Source organism: Triticum urartu, chromosome 6A (assembly GCF_056163025.1).
Source record: "Triticum urartu cultivar PI428250 chromosome 6A, HENAU_Tu73, whole genome shotgun sequence".
In the NCBI taxonomy this organism is placed as follows: Eukaryota; Viridiplantae; Streptophyta; class Magnoliopsida; order Poales; family Poaceae; genus Triticum; species Triticum urartu.
Genome location: NC_141878.1, coordinates 255,368,237 through 255,391,341, shown reverse-complemented (window position 1 = coordinate 255,391,341; position 23,105 = coordinate 255,368,237).

Here is a 23,105-nt window from a genome sequence, read left to right as displayed (position 1 = left end):
TTATTTTGCTATCTTTATTTTCCAATCTATACAACAAAAATACCAAAAATATTTATCTTATTATCTCTATCAGATCTCACTTTTGCAAGTGACCATGAAGGGATTGACAACCCCTTTATCACGTTGGTTGCGAGGTTCTTGTTTGTTTGTGCGGGTACGAGGGACTTGCGTGTAGTCTCCTACTGGATTGATACCTTGGTTCTCATAAACTGAGGGAAATACTTACTCTACTTTGCTGCATCACCCTTTCCTCTTCAAGGGAAAACCAACACATGCTTAAGAGGTAGCAAGAAGGATTCCTGGCGCCATTGTCGGGGAGGTTGCACCAAGTTAAGTCAAGATTTGATCTCCCGCCAATGTGCGATTTCTGGCGCCGTTGCCGGGGAGATCTATGCACAAGTCAAGACATACCAAGTACCCATCACAAACTCTTATCCCTCGCATTACATTATTTGCCATTTGCCTCTCGTTTTCCTCTCCTCCACTTCACCCTTTCCATTTTATTCGCCCTCTTTTCTGTTCGCCTCTTTCATGTCCGTCTCTTTTCGCTTGCTTCTTGTGTGCTTGCGTGTTGTATCGTTTGTCACGATGGCTTAGGATAATACTAAATTGTGTGACTTTTCCAATACCAACAATAATGATTTTTACCACTCTGATTGCCCCTCTTACCGATGATGAATCTTGTGAAATTAATACTGCTTTGCTGAATCTTGTCATGAAAGATCCGTTTTCTGGCCTTCCTAGTGAAGATGCTGCTACCCATCTAAATAGCTCCGTTGATCTATGTGATATGCAAAAGAAGAAAGATGTGGATAATGATATTGTTAAATTGAAGCTATTTTCGTTTCCGCTTAGAGATCGTGATAAAACTTGGTTTTCCTCTTTGCCTCAAAATAGTATTGATTCATGGAATAAGTGCAAAGATGCTTTTATCTCGAAGTATTTTCCTCCTGCTAAGATCATCTCTCTTGGAAACGATATTATGAATTTTAAGCAACTTGAGCATGATCATGTTGCACAAGCTTGGGAGAGGATGAAATTAACGATACGTAATTGCCCTACTCATGGATTAAATTTATGGATGATCATACAAAAATTCTATGCTGGATTGAATTTTGCTTCTAGAAATCTTTTAGCTTCGGCCGCGGGAGGCACTTTTATGGAAATCACTTTAGGAGAAGCTACTAATCTCCTAGATAATCTTATGGTTAATTATTCTCAATGGCACACCGAAAGATCTACTAGTAAAAAGGTTCATGCTATAGAAGAAATTAATGTTTTGAGTGCAAAGATGGATGAACTTATGAAATTGTTTGCTAATAAGAGTGTTTCTTCTGATCCTAATGATATTCCTTTGTCTACTTTGATTGAGAATAATAATGAATCTATGGATGCGAATTTTGTTGGTAGGATATTTTTGGAAACAACGCGTATAGAGGAAACTTTAGTCCTAGGCCGTTTCCTAGTAATTCCTCTAATAATTATGGTAATTCCTACAACGACTCTTATGGAAATTTTAATAAGATTCCCTCTGATTTTGAGACTAGTGTTAAAGAATTTATGATTTCGCAAAAGAATTTCAATGCTTTGCTTGAAGAAAAATTGCCTAAGATTGATGAGTTGGCTAGGAACGTGGATAGAATTTCTCTTGATGTTGATTCTTTGAAACTTAGATCTATTCCACCAAAGCATGATATCAATGAGTCTCTCAAATCTATGAGAATTTCCATTGACGAGTGCAAGGAAAGAACCGCTAGGGTGCGTGCTAAAAAAGATTGCTTTATAAAAGCATGTTCTTCTAGTTTGCACGATAATAAGGATGAAGATCTAAAATTGATTGATGTGTCTCCTATTAAGTCTTTGTTTTGCAATATGAATCTTGATAATAATGGGACTAGATATGAATCAACTTTAGTGAAAAGGCATCCCAATGATTCGGAGTTTTTAGATCTTGATGCAAAAATTGGTAAAAGTGGGATTGAAGAGGTGAAAACTTTACATAGCAATGAACCCACTATTTTGGATTTCAAGGATTTTAATTATGATAATTGTTCTTTAATATATTGTCTTTCCTTGTTGCAATCCGTGTTAGATTCTCCTCATTCTTATAGTCAAAATAAAGCTTTTACCAAACATATCGTTGATGCTTTAATGCAATCTTATGAAGAGAAACTCGAATTAGAATTCTCTATCCATATAAAACTTTATGATGAGTGGGAACCTACTATTAAAATTAAGATCAAAGATCATGAATGCTATGCTTTATGTGATATGGGTGCTAGTGTTTCCACGATTCCAAAAACTATGTGTGATGTGTTAGGTTTCCGTGTATTTGATGATTGTTCTTTAAATTTGCATCTTGCGGATTCCACCATTAAGAAACCTATGAGAAGGATTGATGATGTTATTATTGTTGCAAATAGGAATTATGTGCCCGTAGATTTCATTGTTATTGATATAGATTGCAATCCTACATGTCCTATTATTCTTCGTAGACCTTTCCTTAGAATGATTGGTGCAATTATTGATATGAAATAAGGAAATATTAGATTCCAATTTCCGTTAAGGAAAGGCATGGAACACTTTACTAGGAAGAAAATTAAATTACCTTATGAATCTATTATGAGAGCCACTTATGGATTGCATACCAAAGATGACAATACCTAGATCTATTCCTATTTTTATGCCAAGCTAAGGGCGTTAAACGATAGCGCTTGTTGGAAGGGAACCCAATTTTATTTTTGTTTCTTGTTTTTTGTTCCTGTTTAGTAATAAATAATTCATCTAGAATCTGTTTAGATGTGGTTTTATGTTTTTAATTAGTGTTTGTGCCAAGTAGAACCTTTGGGAAGACTTGGGGGAAGTCTTTGCGATCTTGCTGTAAAAAACAGAAACTTTAGCGCTCATGAGATTAGCTGCCATTTTTTAGTGGAGAGTGCGATTAGGTTGATTCTTTTTGAAGATGACTAATAGACAAATTCCTCACGTCCAACAATTTATTTCATAATTTTTGTGGTTACAGAAGTAGTCTAAACATATAGATTACTACAGACTATTCTGCTTTTGATAGATTCTGTTTTTTTGTGTGTTGTTTGCTTATTTTGATGAATCTATGGCTAGTATCGTGGGGGGGGGGGGTATGAACCATAGAGAAGTTGTAATACAGTTGGTTTAACACCAATATAAATAAAGAATGGGTTAATTACAGTACCTTGAAGTGGTGCTTTGTTTTCTTATACTAACGGAGCTCATGAGATTTTCTGTTGAGTTTTGTGTTGTGAAGTTTTCAAGTTTTGGGTAAAGATTTGATGTATTTTGGAACAAGGAGTGGCAAAAGCCTAAGCTTGGGGATGCCCAATGCACCCCAAGGTAAAATCCAAGGACATCCAAAAGCCTAAGCTTGGGATGCCCCGAAAGGCATCCCCTCTTTCGTCTTCGTCTATCGGTAACTTTACTTGAGGCTATATTTTTATTCACCACATGACATGTGTTTTGCTTGGAGCATCTTGTATGATTTGAGTATTTTATTTTTATTTTACCACAATCATCCTTTCTGTACACACCTTTTGGAGAGACACACATGATTTGGAATTTATTAGAATACTCTAGTGCTTCACTTATATCTTTTTAGAGCACGGTGGTGGTTTTATTTTATAGAAATTATTGATCTCTCATGCTTCACTTATATCATTTTGAGAGTCTTATAGAACAGCATGGTAATTTTCTTTGGTTATAAAATTAGTCCTAATATGATAGTCATCCAAGATGGGTATAATAAAAACTATCATAAAAAGTGCATTGAATACTATGAGAAGTTTGATACTTGATAATTGTTTTGAGATACGAAGATGGTGATATTAGAGTCATGCTAGTTGAGTAGTTGTGAATTTGAGAAATACTTGTTCTAAAGTTTGTGATTCCCGTAGCATGCACGTATGGTGAACCGTTATGTGATGAGTTCAGAGCATGATTTATTTATTGATTGTCTTCCTTATGAGTGGCGGTCGGGGAGGAGCGATGGTCTTGTCCTACCAATCTATTCCCCTAGGAGCATGCGCATAGTACTTTGTTTCTATAACTAATAGATTTTTGCAATAAGTATGTGAGTTCTTTATGACTAATGTTTAGTCCATGGATTATATGCACTCTCACCCTTCCACCATTGCTAGCCTCTCTAATACCGCGCACCTTTCGCCGGTATCATACACCCACCATATACCTTCGTCAAAACAGCCACCATACATACCTATTATGGCATTTCCATAGCCATTCCGATATATATTGCCATGCAACTTTCCACCGTTCCGGTTGTTATGACACGTTTCAGCATTGTCATATTGCTTTGCATGATCATGTAGTTGACATCGTATTTGTGGCAAAGCCACCTTGATAATTCATTCATACATGTCACTCTTGATTCATTGCATATCCCGGTACACCGCCGGAGGCATTCACATAGAGTCATATTTTTTTCTAGTATCGAGTTGTATTTTTTGAGTTGTAAGTAAATAAAATTGTGATGATCATCATTGTTAGAGCATTGTCCCTTGTGAGGAAAGGACGATGGAGACTATGATTCCCCCAAAAGTCGGGATGAGACTCCGGACGAAAAAAGGGGGGGGCATAAAAAAAGAGAAAAGGCCCAAAGAAAAAAAGAGAGTAAAAGAGAGAAGGGACAATGTTACTATCCTTTTACCACACTTGTGCTTCAAAGTAGCACCATGATCTTCATGATAGAGAGTCTCCTATGTTGTCACTTTCATATACTAGTGGGAATTTTACATTATAGAACTTGGCTTGTATATTCCAATGATGGGCTTCCTCAAAATGCCCTAGGTCTTCGTGAGCAAGCGAGTTGGATGCACACCCACTTAGTTTCTTTTTGAGCTTTCATACACTTATAGCTCTAGTGCATCCGTTGCATGGAAATCCCTACTCACTCACATTGATATCTATTGATGGGCATCTCCATAGCCCGTTGATAAGCCTAGTTGATCTGAGACTATCTTCTCCTTTTTGCCTTCTCGACAACCACCATTCTATTCCACCTATAGTGCTATGTCCATGGCACATGCTCATATATTGCATGAAGATTGAAAAAGTTTGAGAACATCAAAAGTATGAAACAATTGGTTGGCTTGTCATCGGGGTTGTGCATGATTTAAATACTTTGTGTGATGAAGATAGAGCATAGCCAGACTATATGATTTTGTAGGGATAACTTACTTTGGCCATGTTATTTTGAGAATACATGCTTGCTTTGTTAGTATGCTTGAAGTATTATTATTTTTATGTCAATATTAAACTTCTGTCTTGAATCTTTCGGATCTGAACATTCATGCCACAATAAAGAAAATTACATTGAGAATTATGCTAGGTAGCATTCCACATCAAAAATTCTGTTTTTATCATTTACCTACTCGAGGACGAGCAGGAATTAAGCTTGGGGATGCTTGATACGTCACCAACGTATCTATAATTTTTGATTGTTCCATGCTATTATATTATCTATTTTGGATGTTTAATGGGCTTTAATATACGTTTTTATATTATTTTTGGGACTAACCTCCTAACCAAAGGCCTAGTGCAAATTGCTGTTTTTATGCCTATTTCAGTGTTTTGCAGAAAAGGAATTCCAAACGGAATCCAAATGGAATGAAACCTTCGGGAGAGTTATTTTTGGAACAAACGTGGTCCACGGGACTTGGAGTGGATGTCAAGAAAGAAGCAAGGAGGCCACGAGGCAGGAGGAAGCGCCCGAGGGGGGTGGGTGAGGGAGTCCTGGAATAAGGGGTGCTCAGATGTCGGACCTGTTAGCCATGGGCCGGACTGATGGGCTGTGAAGATACAAAGACCGAAGACTGCACCCATGTCCGGATGGGACTCTCCTTGGCGTGGAAGGCAAGCTTGGTGACCAAATATGTAGATTCCTTTCTCTGTAACCGACCATGTGTAACCCTAGATCCTCCCGATGTCTATATAAACCGGAGGACTTAGTCCGAATAGAAGGGAGGACTCATTACCATAGACATACAAGCTAGACCTCTAGGGTTTAGCCATTACGATCTTGTGGTAGATCAACTCTTGTAATACTCGTATTCATCAATATCAATCTAGAAGTACGTAGGGTATTACCTCCATCGAGAGGGCCCGAACCTGGGTAAACATCGTGTCCCTTGTCTCCTGTTACCATCGACCTAAGACGCATAGTTCGGGATCCCCTACCCAAGATCCACCGGTTTTGACACCGACATTGGTGCTTTCATTGAGAGTCCTACTCTGCCGTCGATGAAAGGTTCAATGGCCCCTTCAATCGTTGATAGTGACGCTGTCCAAGGAGAAAGCTTCCTCCCCGAACAGATCTTCGTGTTCGGCGGCTTCGCGCTGCAGGCCAACTCATTTGGCCATCTGGAGCAGATCGATAGCTACGCCCCTGGCCATCAGGTCAGATTTGGGAGCTTGAATTACATTGCGGACATCCGTTGAGATTTGATCTTCACCGGATTTGAGACCGCGGCGACCGCTCTTGATCACCTTGAAGAACATGACATAAATCTATCGTCAGACCGCATCCAAGAGATAGCTCCTGTGACCACTCTGGCCTTAGATCCAGAGCACGCTGTGGCATCAAAGGATTGGAGGCTCAACCACACCACAGAGGCCATAGATTCCCCAGTGTTGGAGCCGCACATGGACTTAACCTCACACAATATTTGTGTCACCGGAACTCCGGACTCCTCTCTGGGTGTATGTTCCGAACCATGTGAGTCTGCGGATGCCGAACTTGATCGTTTGTCGACCTTTGAGTTCAGCGCGGAAGACATCTTCCAGCACTCACCCTTGGGCGACATGCTAACCTCATTAAAGAACCTGTGCTTGGCAAGGGACTCACAGCCGAACTATATCCGGTTCGAACTAGAAGCTGATGACGGGGAATTTAGCTCCCCACCATCCACCCACTTTATAGCCACTTTCGAAGACTTAACCGACATGCTCGATTACGGATCCGATGACATCGACGGTATGGACAACGATGCCAGAGAAGAAGAGGCCCAAGACCCGCCATTCACCGGATGCTGGATGGCCACTTCCTCGTACGATGTGTACATGGTGGATGCACGAAAGGAGAATAGTGGCGACGACAAAGAATACCCAGTTGAGGATAAACCTCCTGAGATACAATCAAAACACCGGCGTCAGCAGCGCTGCTCTGAGTCACGCCGCAGTAAAGATAGCAACACCAGCACAGGGGAAGACAACACTCCGAAAGGTGCCGAAGACAATGAAGACACCGTTGACGCAACTACTGAACGGGATGAACGGGAAGATGGGCAGGTTAGCCTTGGTAGACAGGCCACGCATGAGGACTCGGAGGATAGTAATTATATTCCGCTCTCCGAGGACGAGGCGAGCCTCGGCACTGAGGATTTCATCGTGCTGAGTAACCTCTTGAGCAGGAGCGCTTCAAGCGCCAGCAAATAGCCACTGCAAGGAGCCTGAAAAAGAAGAAGCAGCAGCTTCAAGCTGACCAAGATCTGCTCAACGATAAATGGACCGATGTCCTAGCAGACGAAGAATACAGCCTCAAGCGCCTGGCCAAAAGTTACCCGAAGCGAAAATTACTACCTCAGTTCGACGACAAGGCGCCGGAACACATACCACCATCGTGCAATGCGGATGACCGACCACCACATGGACGGGACAAAGCGGCAACTCAAGCCGAACACCAGCTCGCCCCGCCTCATCGCAAAGGCAGAGGTAAATCAGCTCACAGTCATACATATGACCTTCGACATGACCTAAACAATAAAGCAGGATATACCCAATCGATTTACGGATCGCGAGGACGTTCCTCAACACGTGATGATGGCTACCTATTCGGACGTGACAAACGCAGTCACACCCGAGCCGACAATTGCAGACGGACTCCATCGGAGCTACGTCGCGACGCAGCCCGATATAGAGGCGCCGCACACCCTATTTGCTTCACCGATGAAGTAATGGATCACGAATTCTCCGAAGGGTTCAAACCCGTTAACATTGAATCATACAACAGAACAACCGACCCCGCGGTATGGTTCGAGGATTTTATTCTCCATATCCACATGGCCCGCGGAGATGACCTCCACACTATCAAATACCTCCCACTAAAGCTCAAAGGGCCAGCTCGGCACTGGTTAAGTAGCTTGACTGAAAATTCTATCGGTAGTTGGGAGGACTTGGAAGAAGCCTTCCTCGACAACTTCCAAGGCACACATGTCCGTCCACCAGATGCCGATGATTTAAGCCACATAGTGCAACAACCTGGGAGTCAGCCAGGAAATTTTGGACTAGGTTCCTAACCAAAAAGAATCATATCGTCGACTGTCCGGATGCCGAAGCCCTAGCGGCCTTCAAACATAGCATCCGCGATGAATGGCTTGCCCGCCACCTCAGCCATGAAAAGCCGAAATCTATGGCAGCCCTCACGGCACTCATGACCCGCTTTTGCGCGGGTGAGGATAGTTGGTTGGCTCCTAGAAAAAACACAGCCAGCGAGGTAGGCCCCTACGAGGTTAAGAACTGCAACGGCGAGCTCCGACGCAGCAAACACAAACGCCGAAGCAATGAAGACAACACCGACACTGCTGTCAATGCCGGAATCAGCGACTCCAGGTCAGGTCAGCGGCAAAAGCCGTATAAAAGAAACAATCAGGAACCGTCCAGCATAGACCGCATACTCAACCGTCTGTGCCAAATCCATGGCACGCCAGACAAACCAGCCAACCATACCAACAGAGATTGCTGGGTTTTTAAGCAGGCTGACAAGTTAAATGCAGAAAACAAGGAAAAGGGATCGCAGAGCGAGGACGATGACGAGGAGCCCCTGCAGCCAAACACAGGGGAAAACAAGAAGTTTTCCCCTCGGGTCAAAATGGTGAACATGATATATGCTACACACATCCCCAAGAGGGAGCGCAAGCGCGCACTCAGGGACGTCTATGCGATAGAGCCAGTCGCCCCAAAATTCAATCCATGGTCATCGTGCCCGATCACTTTTTATCATCGGGATCATCCGACCAGTAACCGGCATGGCGGATCAGCCGCACTAGTCCTAGACCCAATCATCGATGGATTCCACCTGATGCGAGTCCTCATGGACGGCGGCAGCAGCCTCAATCTGCTCTTTCTGGATATAGTGGGCAAAATGGGCATTAACCCATCACGGGTCAAGCCCACAAGGACTACCTTTAAAGGAGTCATACCAGGCGTAGAGGCCCGTTGTACAGGCTCAATCACACTAGAGGTTGGCTTTGGATCTCGGGACAACTTCCGAAGCGAGGAGTTAATCTTCGACATCGTCCCCTTTCGTAGCGGCCATCATGCACTGCTTGGACGAACCGCATTCGCTCGATTCAATGCGGTACCTCACTACGATTGTCTCAAGCTCAAGATGCCCAGACCACGTGGCATCATAACAGTCAATGCAAATACAGAACTCTCCCTCCATACCGAGGAGCATACCACGGCCTTAGCAGCAGATGTACAACGCGACCTTTTCCAGCAGACTCTTAATTCGGCGGCCGAGCCCCGGACACCATTAAGATAGTCCAGACTATCCTGCAGCAAGACAACCCGGCTCGTCAAGAGCTTAACTAGCAATTTGGCCTCCGTCCCAGTCCCAATCAAATGGCGGCATTCGTACCGCGTGTACATAATTACGCACTCAAAATTCCATTGGTATTGATGGAGGCATAGCTAGCTCGCGATCCACAGTGCGGCTCGACTTACCCTAGGATTCGCACACCTTCACTTTTTCTTTTCATTTCAGGTTTTTCTCTTGTCGAGGTTTCTCCTGACAACCCGTTTGACAGAAACACCAAGGGGGCAAGGAGCTTTGGCATACAAAGGAATTCCCATGTGGTCTCTGCTAACGATAGCTATACCTGTTTTATGTACCCACACGCAGCTTGCTCTTGATCATGGCATGTTAAATAGCCTTACTTGCTTATCGCATTACTCGTACAAGTACGCCTCGACGTATTAATCACATTACAATGGTAAATAAATGGCAGCGTCAGCTTATTATTTAATTTTCCCTCTTTCCTTACCTTTGTATTTATTACTCATTGCACACGTACACCCTGGCACATTTTACTTCACCAGGGGCTTTCGCGCCCCACAGTATGGCAATAAAGTCCGAACACCTTTTTTAGTGCCGTTCGGCACCCCGAACTTATAACATTATATGCATCGACTCCGAATCATGTCCTTGGTCAATAGTTGGGTTTCCCAGCTCCTGTGCTTACTACCTTACGTTCCACTATATCGGCTAGGGTAGTAAAGGGAGAACTACTGCGATTGTGTCCCGGTTCCTCCGGATGAGCGCCTTAGTAGAGAAAGCCGAAAACTGACTATCATGATGCAGCGCGAGCCAGTCAGCTGTTCGAGAGGTTTCAAATCCGTAGAATTTTTTTCCTCTTTATGTGAGGAATCGGTTTCTTATCCGGTCAGGTGCATGTAATGCCCCAAGTTCGGTCTTCCGAATACAAGGGGCCTCACCAAAATTCTTATTGTCAAACTCCTATGGCTAAGTGAGGGCGATAAAGGCCGTATAGTCTGATTGCCTTGTTCGTTGCGCTAAATACCTCCTTTAAGGACCAGAATATGGAGTAAAGAGTGTTTAGATTCATCCCGAACACCCCCATACTATCTACGTGGGGGTAGAAGCCGATGATTGGTCAACCCTCAGATTTCATAAATGGCCGCACAAGAGGTAAAATTTTAAAATCACAATCATTATATCACATAACATCATTGTTCCATGTTACAGGACAGGATAATACGAATGTTTTCATGGGAATATAACATCCTACATACATTTCTCCGCCACAAGGCGGGATCCCTCTAGGACACTATCAAAATATAGCTTGGGTTGGCAGTGCTCCTTGCCCTCAGGCGGCCCCTCGGTCATCAGCTTCTTGGCATCCATCTTTGCCCAGTGCGTCTTGGCACGGGCAAAGGCCATCCGTGCACCTTCAATACAGACCGACCGCTTCACGACCTCAAGCCGTGGGCAGGCACCCACAAGCCGCTTCACAAGTCTGAAGTAGCTGCTGGGCATGGGCTAGGTAGGCCATAGTCGGACTATCAGGTCCTTCATGGCTCGCTCGGCCACCTTGTGCAACTCGACCAGCTGTTTCAGCTGGTCGCTGAAGGGAACCGGATGTTCTGGTCCAAGTTATTGACACCAGAACAGCTTCTCCATAGAATTCCCTTCTTCGGTTCTATAGAACTCGGCAGCGTCTGATACGCTGCGCGGCAAATCCGTAAACTCACCTGGTGAGCTCCAAATTCGGGTAAGTAAAAGGAACGTTTCCTTCACAGACTTGCTTTGCATAACGAAAGCCTTACCCACGGCGATCTTCTTGGCCGCCTGGGTTTCCTGAAGGGCGCTCTGGGCGTCGGCTCGGGCATCTTGTGCGCTCTGGTGGGCCTTCACAAGTTCAGACCCTTGCGTCTTACAATCACGCTCCAGGGACTCGTACTTCTTGATGGCGGCATGGAGCTCTTGCTGGACTTCGCCAACTCAGGCCTCATGCTTCTCGCGCGCGACGTGTTCCCTGGCCACTTTGTCCTCGGCCTCGGCTAAAGCCTTCTTGAGGGCCGCCACCTCGGTTGTGGCCCCTACTAAAGTTCATCGCAATTTAGTCAGCACGAACCATTCATATTTCCTAAATATACACGCAGGTTACTGCATAACTTGGTTGTCCTCCAACTGCTTTTTCATGAGGCCGAGCTCTTTCTCGGCCCGCTCCAAGTTCTGCTTCAGTCCAGAAACCTCCATAGTATGAGCGGCAGCGGCCAGTAGCGACGCCTGCTTACTCACATAGACATCTTATGTTAGACTCCAGCAAAATTTATTTTGATCCTCTGCTCGGCTTTTCCTTTCCGGGCACCAAACAGAGCATCATGGGCTAATGTCTACACTGTGATATTATTTCTATTATTATTACATCAAAGCATATTAAAAGCCTAGCGCAGGCCTCGGTCAGTCCGCTTTTGGCAGACTAAGCCTTTTCGATCACCGTACCCATAAGGACACGGTGCTCATCCACAATGGAGGCGCCTCGCAGCGCTTCCAGCAGATTATCCGGTGCCTCTGGTTGGACAGAGGTCACCGGCGGAACAGGCATACCTGCTCCTTTCAGGGAAGGCCGTTCGCTGGACTCCGGAGCCGTGTAGGTCTCCGGAATGGTATCCGGTTGAGGGCCAAATGGAACTCGGCCCCCATCACCAGTCCCCATGCGGGCTTTTCCCCCCATGTGTCCGACGGCCGAGGAGTCATCCTGGGGTGCCACCCTGACGATCTTCGGAACCTCCCCCGGTCTGAGAAGATCCTTTGGGACACCACCTCGTCATCACCATTGGGCGAGACAGAGTGAGCGGGCGGCGGAGACATGCTAGCCATCTCCTTCGAGTCTAGCAAACCATCTGTCGTGGATCGCGGGGAGCTGTCATGGGCCGGACTGCAATAGCATAATTTAAGCATATTAATATTATAAAATGGAAAGGCCAGACATTTGGATGTGCATAAGGTACTTACGAGGCAGCCCGAGGCTTGGTTCGGGGGGGTCGCTCCGGACTGCTATCAACATCCCACACGGAGTTATCCGCGAGGGAGCCCTTCCCCCTCTTCGGCGCCTTCGCCTCCAGAGTTGGGGAGGCCTCCCTTTTCTTCCTTCCCATCCTCAGCGGGAGTCGTTTTCTTCCTCCTCCTCGTCGTCGTCTTCGGCGGCCGAAGAGGGAGTCTCGTCTCCGGACGCCACGTCCGAAGCACCTTTTGGCGAAGACCACTCCTGGCCCCTTTGGCTGTTTGCTGGGCCTTCTTCTCCGACACCTCATAAGGCGCAGGAAACAACATCTTCGTTAGAAGTGGGGTTTCTTGGTCTTCGGGTAGCGGAGCCGGATAGTTAATCCGCCCCGCTATATCGATCCAGGCCTGAAAAATTGATAGGAAGGCTTACACTCCTTCCTGAAAATATGCCAGTAGAGGGAATACCTTGAAAACATGATAAAACTTACCGAATTAGCCTGGATTTTTAAGCTGAGTCTGCGATCCTCGGTCGTGGGCGGTGGTGTCTCGCCGGCCTTCAAGAGCACTTTCCAGATGTGTTCGTGCATCGTGCCGAAGAGCTCTAGTAGCGTTTGGTGTTTGGCCGGATCGAACTCCCACAAATAGCAAGTCCGGCGTTGGCACGGAAGAATCCGGCGAATGAGCACAACCTGGATCACATTGACGAGTTTGATCCTCTTGGTTATCATGTTCTGTATGCACGTCTGGAGCCCAGTCATCTCGCTCGAAGAGCCCCAAGTTAGGCCCTTCTCTTGCCAGGAGGTGAGCTGCATTGGAGCTCCGGATCGTAATTCGGGGGCCACTTCCCAATTGGTGTTGCGTGGCTAGGTGATGTAGAACCACCCCGACTGCCACCCCTTCATCGTCTCCACAAAGGAGCCTCCAGGCTAGATAACATTGGGCATCTTGCCCACCATGGCGCCTCCACACTCTGCTTGTTGGCCACTCACCACCTTCGGCTTCACATTGAAGGTCTTCAGCCATAGCATGAAGTGAGGTGGGATGCGGAGGAAGGCCTCGCACACGACAATAAATGCCGAGATGTTGAGGGCTAGATCATGGAAGTCCAGCCCATAGTAAAACATCAATCCGCGAACAAATGGGTGGAGAGGGAATCCCATCCCGCGAACGAAATGTGTGAGAAACACCACCCTCTCATGGGGCTTCGGGGTAGGGATGATTTGTCCCTTGGCCGGGAGTCGGTAAATGATCCCCTTGGCTAGGTATCTAGCCTCCCGGAGCTCCTTGATGTCCTCCTTCTTGATGGAGGAGGCCATCCACTTGCCAGTACTTCGTCGCCAACTTCTAGGGCACTCGCGACCGCCCCCCGGCCGTGGGTAACCTGCGGCGCATCAAGTAGCAGCCAGGGGAAACCCTGCAGAAATACATCCAGCGCTTCAACAACATTCGCCTCAAGATCCCCAAGGTGACGGACGAGGCCTTCATCTCCGCGTTCTTCGACGGCGTTCGTGACATCAAGATCAAGGAGGGGCTCGCCATCCACGAAGACCTATGAATGGCTCTGGAGATGTCCAACATGCCAACCAAGTGTGCAAGGGCTGAGGAGGGTGTCTCTCCCTCGCCGAACTCCCTACTACCCACCTAGAAGACAAGAAGGCCAAGGATGTGAAGCGTAAGGGAGCAGTCGTGCTTGTGGCCGGGCCAGAGATGAAGCGCGGCCGCGACCACCTGGAGTCTTCGAAGGGCAAGCGTCTGTTCTGCGCCTTCCACGACGTGCACAACCACAACACCAATGACTGTCAAGAGCTCAGGGCCATCCGTGATGGGCGCTTCGGTCGATGCCCCGAGCGCAACGACTGAGGCCACGACCGAGGAGGAGGATGAAGCGGAGGATGCTGGGATGACCGAGGACCTCGCCAGGAGTGGCATGACCAGCCTCGTGAGGACCACTAGCAGGACCAGCCTCGCAAGGTTGCCTGGAGGGACCAGCCTCGCGAAGACCGACCTGAGGGCAAGGTTGGCCTCCCTCCACTCCCGCCACCACCAAGGAGGAACGACGACCATCATCAAGACGAAGGGGCTGGGGGCTTCCAAGAGCCACGCACCGTCGCCTGCATCCTGGGTGGTGCCCAGGCCCCAGCCTCCCAGCGCGTCTTCAAGTAGTTCGCCCGTGAGGTGAATGCGGCTCTCCCCAGGCTCGAGGCCATGCGCCCCCTCAGGTGGTCCAAGTGTGCCATTACCTTCAGCTCGTCAGACCAGCTCAAGTGCGCAGCAACTGTCGGCGCCCTTCCAATGATTTTTTCACCCATCATCAGTAACGTCCAAGTCACCAAGACCCTCATCGACAGCGGAGCATGGCTCAATGTCTTGTCCGTCGAGACATTCGACTGCCTCCAGGTGCCATACGATCAGCTGCAGCCTACCAAGCCCTTCTCAGGAGTGACCGACGGCTCCACCACCCCGATAGGGCAGGTCCGCCTCCCTGTCACCTTAGGCACCTGCGACAACTACTGCACCGAGCTTGTCGATTTCGACGTTGCCCACATCCCTCGGTCCTACAACGCCATCCTTGGATACCCAACCTTGGCCAAGTTTATGGCAGTGACCCACCATGGCTACAACGTCCTCAAGATGCCAGGGAGCGGCGGCGTCATCTCAATCGCCTGTGAAGAGAAGGACGTGGTGTGCTCCCTTGAGCGCCCTTACCAGGCTGCGGCGGTCGAAGACCCAGACAACGACGGCATCACACACCCCCCTGAAGCCATCCCCAAGAAAAAGAAGTAGCCGCTCCACCAAGGACCTCAGGAGGGCGGCGTATCCAGCAGCACCACCTCAGGACCTGCGCCCGCAGATGGGGCGCCTCCCTCCCTCGCATAGGAAGGTGCGCCCGGCGCCCTCCTTAGGCTGGGCTTGGGGGCTCTCTTCTGCAGGGCATCAAACCAAGCCAGTGTCACGAGGGAGGCGCTCGGGCACCACGTGGAGGCATGCTTCACCGCATGTTTCCCACCAAACGGCACAAGGCATGGAACACCTACTGCTCTGGAGTTCATCACCAAGGCGACTGAGGAGCTCTAGGAAGCGAGAGCCATGCCCGGCGACCGCCGCCCACTACCTGGCGTAGCTCCGCATCCTGGTGAGGGTGGCGAGCTGCGCGTCTATGTCGACATTCCAGGGCTCAACAGGTCTGCATCTCACAGGTGCTTCTGGCCATTGAGTGTTGGACGGTGCGAGGGTCCCCCTCATTGCTATGTTCGCATGCCTTTCAGCCTGCCGGATGCAGCTGTCACCTTCCAGCGCCACCTGCGGAGCATTCTAATGGCTTAGGCGGCCAGGCACCACGCTGCCCTGGCGGAGGTGGTGATAGTTCTTTAGGAGCCACTTGGGCCCCCTGAGTCTCCTGAGGCTCAGGGCCCTGGCGACTCGTGAGGGGCAGCTTCTTTAGCATGCATCTTCAACTACCCCAACACCTCTCCAGCAACGGTATTAGGTGACTCTTTCCAGTTCATTCAGTTGCAGGCGCCCCACGGGCTGCATCATCCCCAGGTCACATGGGCCCGTCCCTGCGACGCGTATCCTTTTGTATATCTAGCTTAGTCAGTTGGGGGTGCCCCTCGGGCTGCATCATCCCCAGGCCGCTTGGGTCTGTCCTGGTGGAATGTATCATTCTTGCATCTATCTAAACTAGCTTGCCTTCTCGCATGAATTGCTTTATAATCTTTGCTTACCTAGTGCTTGTCGGCATTCTAGGAACGGGGGTCCACAGACTTGCCTGCCTGCGGCCCACGGCGTGGCTTTGCTAGCAGGTCTGTACAGCCCATCTTCATCAATAAGGCATTCAAGACACTTGCGAGGGGCCAGGCCTCGCGAGGCGGATGACACAAGACCTCCTCAGGAGCGGCCTCACCAGGCTGGCTCGCGAGGGGCGGAGAGATCAAGACACGGCAAACCTCGCGAGGTTCCCGTGACATGAGCCGTGACGATCGGGACCAGGAGGGCGCCAGCGCGCGCAGCATCCTTGTTTCCTCTTTGGAGCTAAGGGGGCCAGCGCAGGTGCGGAGTACCAAGGCGTCAAGCAAAGGTTTCCATATTGGTGCAACGAGACCAAGACCAGCAGGACTGCAAGACGGAGGTCACCATGGAGCCCAAGGCGGCCTCACCACCGGAGCCTTTTGCAGGCGAAGACCACTTTTGTCAGGATAAGATGTACTAGCTGTCCCCTTTCAAATTGGCCGTTGTTGGCTCCTTTCCCGCTCAATATTAGGGAAGAGGACCAAGGCCACTATAAATAGAACTAGCCACCTCCGTAGCTAGGGGCGACCTCATCTTAGACTAGAACTAGTTCATCCCCACAATCACATCCACCAAGCATAAGAACACCTCAACCCGAGGAGGCTGTTCTTCCCCTTGTACTGTCCATCATCAGCCCAAGAGGCAATCCACCACCACCACACTGGAGTAGGGTATTACAGCACAACGGTGGCCCGAACCAGTATAAATCTTATGTCCTTTGTGTTGCGAGTTCGTCGAGTTAATTTGTAAGATCTTAGCTGAGTTAGGACATGGATTGGTAGGGGGGAAATCTTCGCGTGCACCCCAGAGTTCGAACCTTAAGGGTTTTGCCGGAACCCGGGATCCGACAGTGCTTGCTCATCACGGCCTCCCGCGTTGCTGATCGGTAACTTGCTCATCCAGCAACAGGAGTCTCACATGCTGGCACGGTGCTTGTGCTCAGGCCCGTCCCTACAACACTAGTAAACCTGTTCGGTCGAGCTCTGGCTTGCGGCCCGCTCCACGTACGTCACCTCACCAGATCCACAGTGCCTTCATCTTCTCGCGGAAGGAGCAATGGTAGGGCGGCAAGCGTGACCATGGGCTACTGTCTCTTCTCGCACTAACCCGCAGGAATCTTCAGTGCCTAGTTGCAGGTGGCCCTGCTAGCTGGTCCCTTTCATGCTTTTCGCTTGGGCGTTAAAGGGAGGGCTCCTGAGCATCGCGCCTTAGGAGCTCTTACTGACTCTCCAGCCCTCACCGCCTGGCCTTGACCTTGGCATCGCGACCTGGCTTACCAGCGGCGGCTGAGCTTGCTCGAGGGTTTGGACCCGAGGACGCAGAGCATTCAGGAGAGTGTGAAAGGGGGGAGCTTGCGTGGACATAATCTGGAAGCATCACCATTAGCGGCGCATGAATCGGGCTCCACACAAGGAATCGACCCAGGACTACTAAGATAAGTCATGTATTCAAGGCAGCCCAGCTCGCGACTTAAGATTCTCAGCTCCCGCAGCCTTGCTCCGGCAATGTCGCTTTCCTTTTCTACCTCTAGGAAGCTGCTTGCATGCCAATGGGGATCTCTTGAGCATCACACCTCAGGAGCTCTTATCGTGCCTCGGGATGCTCACTTCCTGGCCTTGACCACGGCATCGCGACCTGGCATACCAGCGATGGCTGAAGCCTGCCTGGGGACTGGGACTCGGCGGCATAGAGCACTAAGCTGCCGCGAGGTCAAAAAGGGGGAACAATGGTGAAGCAACATGTGCAATCGAAAATTTCATAATGGGAATAACATCACTGCAAAAGTACTACAGAGTCTTTACACACACCCCACAGGGTTCATCTCGATTCCTTGCAGGGAACAAAAGAAGAAGATTTCCAAGAGTCATATCTATAGGCGTCGCCGCCAACGCCATCATCAACAGTGAACCACGAGGAGCTGGCGCCAACTCCATCCAGATCAGCGACGACGATGGGTGGACGCTGCTGCTATGCTCTGGGCACGGCTAGCGTTGGGGGGGGGGCACGTAGCTATCACCGCTCGTCTCTGGAGTCTCTTCAGGCTCAGGAGAGTCGCTGGACTCCCAGGAGCTGCTGCTACTGCCGGAGGAGCTGTCAGCGGGCCCGGTGCTGGCTGCTACGCCGTCCAAGCGACCCCCTCCAGGGTAACACTCCAGGTGGCGGCCTTCCTCGTCGAAGACCTTGAAGAACAGAGTGGAGGCGCCATCATACTCGAAATGTGTGGTGAGGGCCCCCTCCGCGCGACAGACGAGGGCAACCTCGCCCCATCCACGAGTCATGAAGATCTTCCCCGGGGAGACGACCTCGACCTCTACTCCCGTTGCCGGGGCGCTACACTCGGCGTCCTACAGCCACAGCTAGAGCGGCCCCCTCAGCGACATCTCTTCACTAAAGAACTACGGGAACTTGATCTAGGTGCTTGGCGGCATTCCCGCCCACACCACGAGCTCCCGCGAGGAGCCCTCGGCGTGAGTTCGCGGGCCGGTGATGCGTGCCACCATAGCCCGGCTACCGCGGCCGTGGCGCGAGCGGCGCGAGGCGCTGCATCCTCCTCTAGAGCCTTGCACTTGGGCGTACAAGGGCAACGGGTAGCCAGGGGGAGGCCACTCGTACCATGGCCTCGTCACCTCCTGCCTCGCAACAGCGTCGCGGGAGCAGGTCAGCCTCTTCTTCGGTGGAAGAGGCCCCTGCTCTTCGCGGGGGTCCTTTCCTTTCTCGGCGGCTGAGAACCACCTTATCGGCGCCATGGGTGTCATAGCAAGACGGCTGAGCAAGGAAGAAGAAGAAGCAGGCGAAGTGGAGCGGGAGATGCTCGGCGGGGGCTCTGCACCTCTCCTCATTTATAGCCAGAGGGAGGCCAACCACCGGCCTCCACAATCTAAGGTAATTATGACTTTCTTCTGCATGCAGCAGGGTCTCGTCAAGTCGGGCAGTTGCCGAGGCTGCGTGGGGAAGTGGAGACGCCCACGTCCTGTTAATCGCCATGCGCGACCAAGGCCGCGGGCGGTTGGGGCCCACGGCGCTCCGCACTTGCCATTTGGCTTCGCCTCGAAGACAAGCTCAAGCACGCCTTGGCCCCGGGGGTTACTGTCAGCGTCCTGGGAACGGGGTTACCTAGACTTGCCTACCTGTGGCCCACGGTGTGGCTTCACCAGTGGCCTGGTACATCCCATCATCGGCAGTGACAACTCAAGACCCTCGCGAGGGGCCAAGCCTCACGAGGCAGATGATGCCAAGACCTCCCTGGGGGCGGCCTCACTAGGCTGGATCCTGGGGGACGGATCATTTGGACCATCCTCAAACACACCAGCTTATCGAGCTCAAGAACACTTCTCCTCAGGAGGCAGTTCATCCATTGTACTAGTTCATCCCAAGACCTCGAGGCAATCCACCACCACAACACTGGAGTAGGGTATTACACCACAACGGTAGCCCGAACCAGTATAAACCTTTGTGTCTCGTGTTCCTTGGGTTCGTCGAGCTAGGCCTTGAGATCGTCGTGCGAGCGACCTAGAGAGAGAGAGAGTTATTCATGCGCACCCCAGTGTTCGAAACTCAAGGGTTTGCTGGAACCCACAAATCCGATAGTACCGGCGGGGGAGAAGGAGAGGCCGCACCATGTCTGGATCCGGAGGAGCTTCTCGCTAGGGGAAGGGGATCGCGGTGGAGTGAGGAAGATGCAAGGTGGGAAGCAATGATGGCCCTGCGACATGCGACATGCTTTTTGTCAACCCGGGCGGTTGCCCAGGTGACATCGGGAAGTGTGGCACCCCGGCTCAGAGAAACCGGAACACCCCGCATTCCAGCCCAGAGATCGAGGAGAAGTCTCTGGAATGCGACACTGCTTGACATAGAACAAATAAGCTCTTATTACAAGAATAATAATACAAGGGTCTGATGTTACAAAGAAGCACATCAGCACGGCGACACTACGGCTGCGATACTACAATTGCTCTATGCTAGCAGTGAAACAACTCGTAGCAGCAGAATACTTCTAGCAGCGGAACAACAACGAAGGTGGTGAACTCCACTCCGTAGGGACTCTGGCTGGGACACGATCTAGCTCACACGCACGGCAACCATCGACAAGCATTCAAGCAATCATGGCATCACCTGCAATCTGGCATGACACGCCATGTCAGTACATTGATTGTACTTGCAAGCTCACAACAACCATAAACATCAAGGCAAGACAATAACATAGCATTAACAGGTTAATTATATTAATGACTATTATGATGAAACAACTACCAAGCATGGTATGAAACTGATACAATACTAATAAATCACCATCTCAGATCTCCGTAACCATATCACTCTTGGCTAAGCAATAAACCATCTCGATCACCTTGTGATCAAAACCAAACGGTGATCTTTCCGGCGATCACAACCATGAACAACACTTAGTCTCAAACGGTGATGTTTCCGGCGATCACTACCATGAACAACACTTGGTCTCCAACATAATCATCAACATCCTGCCAATCTGTACTGCTCAACATATCAACATAGAAATCACCTATAATTCATTCCGTCATGTGAGTGTTTATCGAACGGTGTGACCTAGTACGAACCCATGCCCATGACCGAGGACGAGGCTATCGATATCTTAAACAAACACACTCTGCAGAGGTTGCGCACTTTACCCACACCACGGAACCCATGGCCTCGCACTCCCATTCGGGTGGACCAATGGCGTTCCAACAAAACGATCTACTACCATGACACTCTCCCGGCCACTCCGACTCACTCCCCACTGGGCTAGTCCTTGGTGGCCCCGTGTCTACCAAAGACACAACGACCACCGTCATGGCCAAAATGTCTGTCACGGGGACCAGATCCATAACAACAACAACGGGCACACAAGGTTATGTCTGCTTATCGGGCCAGGGTACCGGACGCCCATAACCTTCCCTCGTTGGAGGCACCGGCGAGAGGCACGACAATAGACCGCATTAGGGCCTTCCCATAAAGGCAAATGTGGTTGCACTAGAGAAAGCCCGGCTCGGTGGCACCTGACCAACTTAATGACGGAATTTGTCCCCAAAATATAATAGTAATGTCACATCCCTAGTTTTGGTATGAACTAGGCTAGCCTTCATGTTTGCATCATGTTTAAATTTCACTGAAATTTGAAATGGGGATTTGCGAAACCCTTCGAAATCATTTCTAGAAATGACCCAGATAAAAATTGCTCCAAAAAGGTCTAAGAAAATGTTCATGTTGCTCTCTGAAAATATTGGACAGAGATAAAAATCAAACCAATATTTTCATGAGCTCCTAAATATTTATTTGGCCATTTGGAATTAATGCAATAATCATTTGCATTGGATATATATATGATATATATATTTATATATGTCCAATAATTCTGATTTTTATGTGAGGGGCTCTGGAATATTTCAACTAGCTCCTACAATAAATTTCAGAAGAAAATAAGTTGATTTAGTATTTTACTAAATCAGGAAACAAATTACAGAAATAGAAAAGAATAACAAAAAGGAAAAAGCCTACCTGTGCTTACCTGCGGCCTGGCACTGTGCAGCCGGCCCGGCCCAGCGGCCCAGCAGGCCGGCCCAGCCGACTGGCACTGCCAGTCGTCCCATTCCTCGTGCGAGGAGGACAGGCGCACACGCCCGGCGCGCGCGGCCATGTGCCCGGCCACCTCCTGCCTGCATGTCTCTCCCCTCGTCGTCTGGATGCCCCACACGACGCCACACGCCGCCCCGCACCTCTCCCACTCTCTCTCGTTCCTTCCCCTCCTCACCCTCGCTCGCTCTCACCGCGCCCGAGCACTGCCGTCACCGCAGCTCGTCGGTGTCGTAGCTACCGCCTCCCCCTCGCTCTCTCTCTCTGTGTCTCTAAGGTCCGCCACGTCTCCGCCTACCTCTCCGTCGAGCCACGCGCCTCGGGAGGCCCTGGAGTTCCTCCATCGCCGTCGTCTTCATCTCCGGCCGCCTTGGATCCCCATCACGGCACCGTCGAGCTCAGCGCGTCCCCGAGCTCGCCAACCCCTCCGTTCGATCCGCTGTGAGCTTCTGCGTCGACCCCCTCTCTCATGGCTCCTTCCCTCCCGCTAACACCGTTGCCGTCGCGGCCGAGAGCTCTGCTCCGTCGTTCATGTCGCTGTCGTGGCCACTGTCACCCAGGGCCACGACCGAGCACACCACCGTGCTCAGTGCAACGCCAAGAGGCCATCGAGGCACTCCGCAGCCCCTACCATGCCCCGTAGCTATATTCCGCCCGAACCCGTGCTCCGGCCGCCGCCTTGAGCTCGATTCCGGTGAACTCCGATCGTCCCTGCCTCTCCCACTTGCCCCAGAAGATGCGGACGAGCTCTGGCTCCTCGACCGTGGCCTCCGCCGTCCAAATGGTCGCCGGAAGGCGAATCCTGTGCCCTCCGCCGCGTTCTGCCTCGCTGGCGGCTAAACGCCGGCGGGATTGACCGGGTTTTGACCCCGCTGACCAGGAGGTTTGACCACCCGTGGTCGCTGACATGTGGGGCCCAGCCCTGTTAATTTTAGTTTAGGATTAGTTTAATAACTAACTAACCCTGTTAACTAACTGTGACACTGACGTGTGGACCCCACACGTCAGGTTTGACCTGGTCAGACCCATTGAATCGCTTACATCATGCTGACGTAGTGCTGACGCAATATATCATTTTTTGGTTTTAAAATAAATCAGGAAATTCCAGAAAATGTTATAAACTTCAAAAATTCATAGAAATTCAACCGTA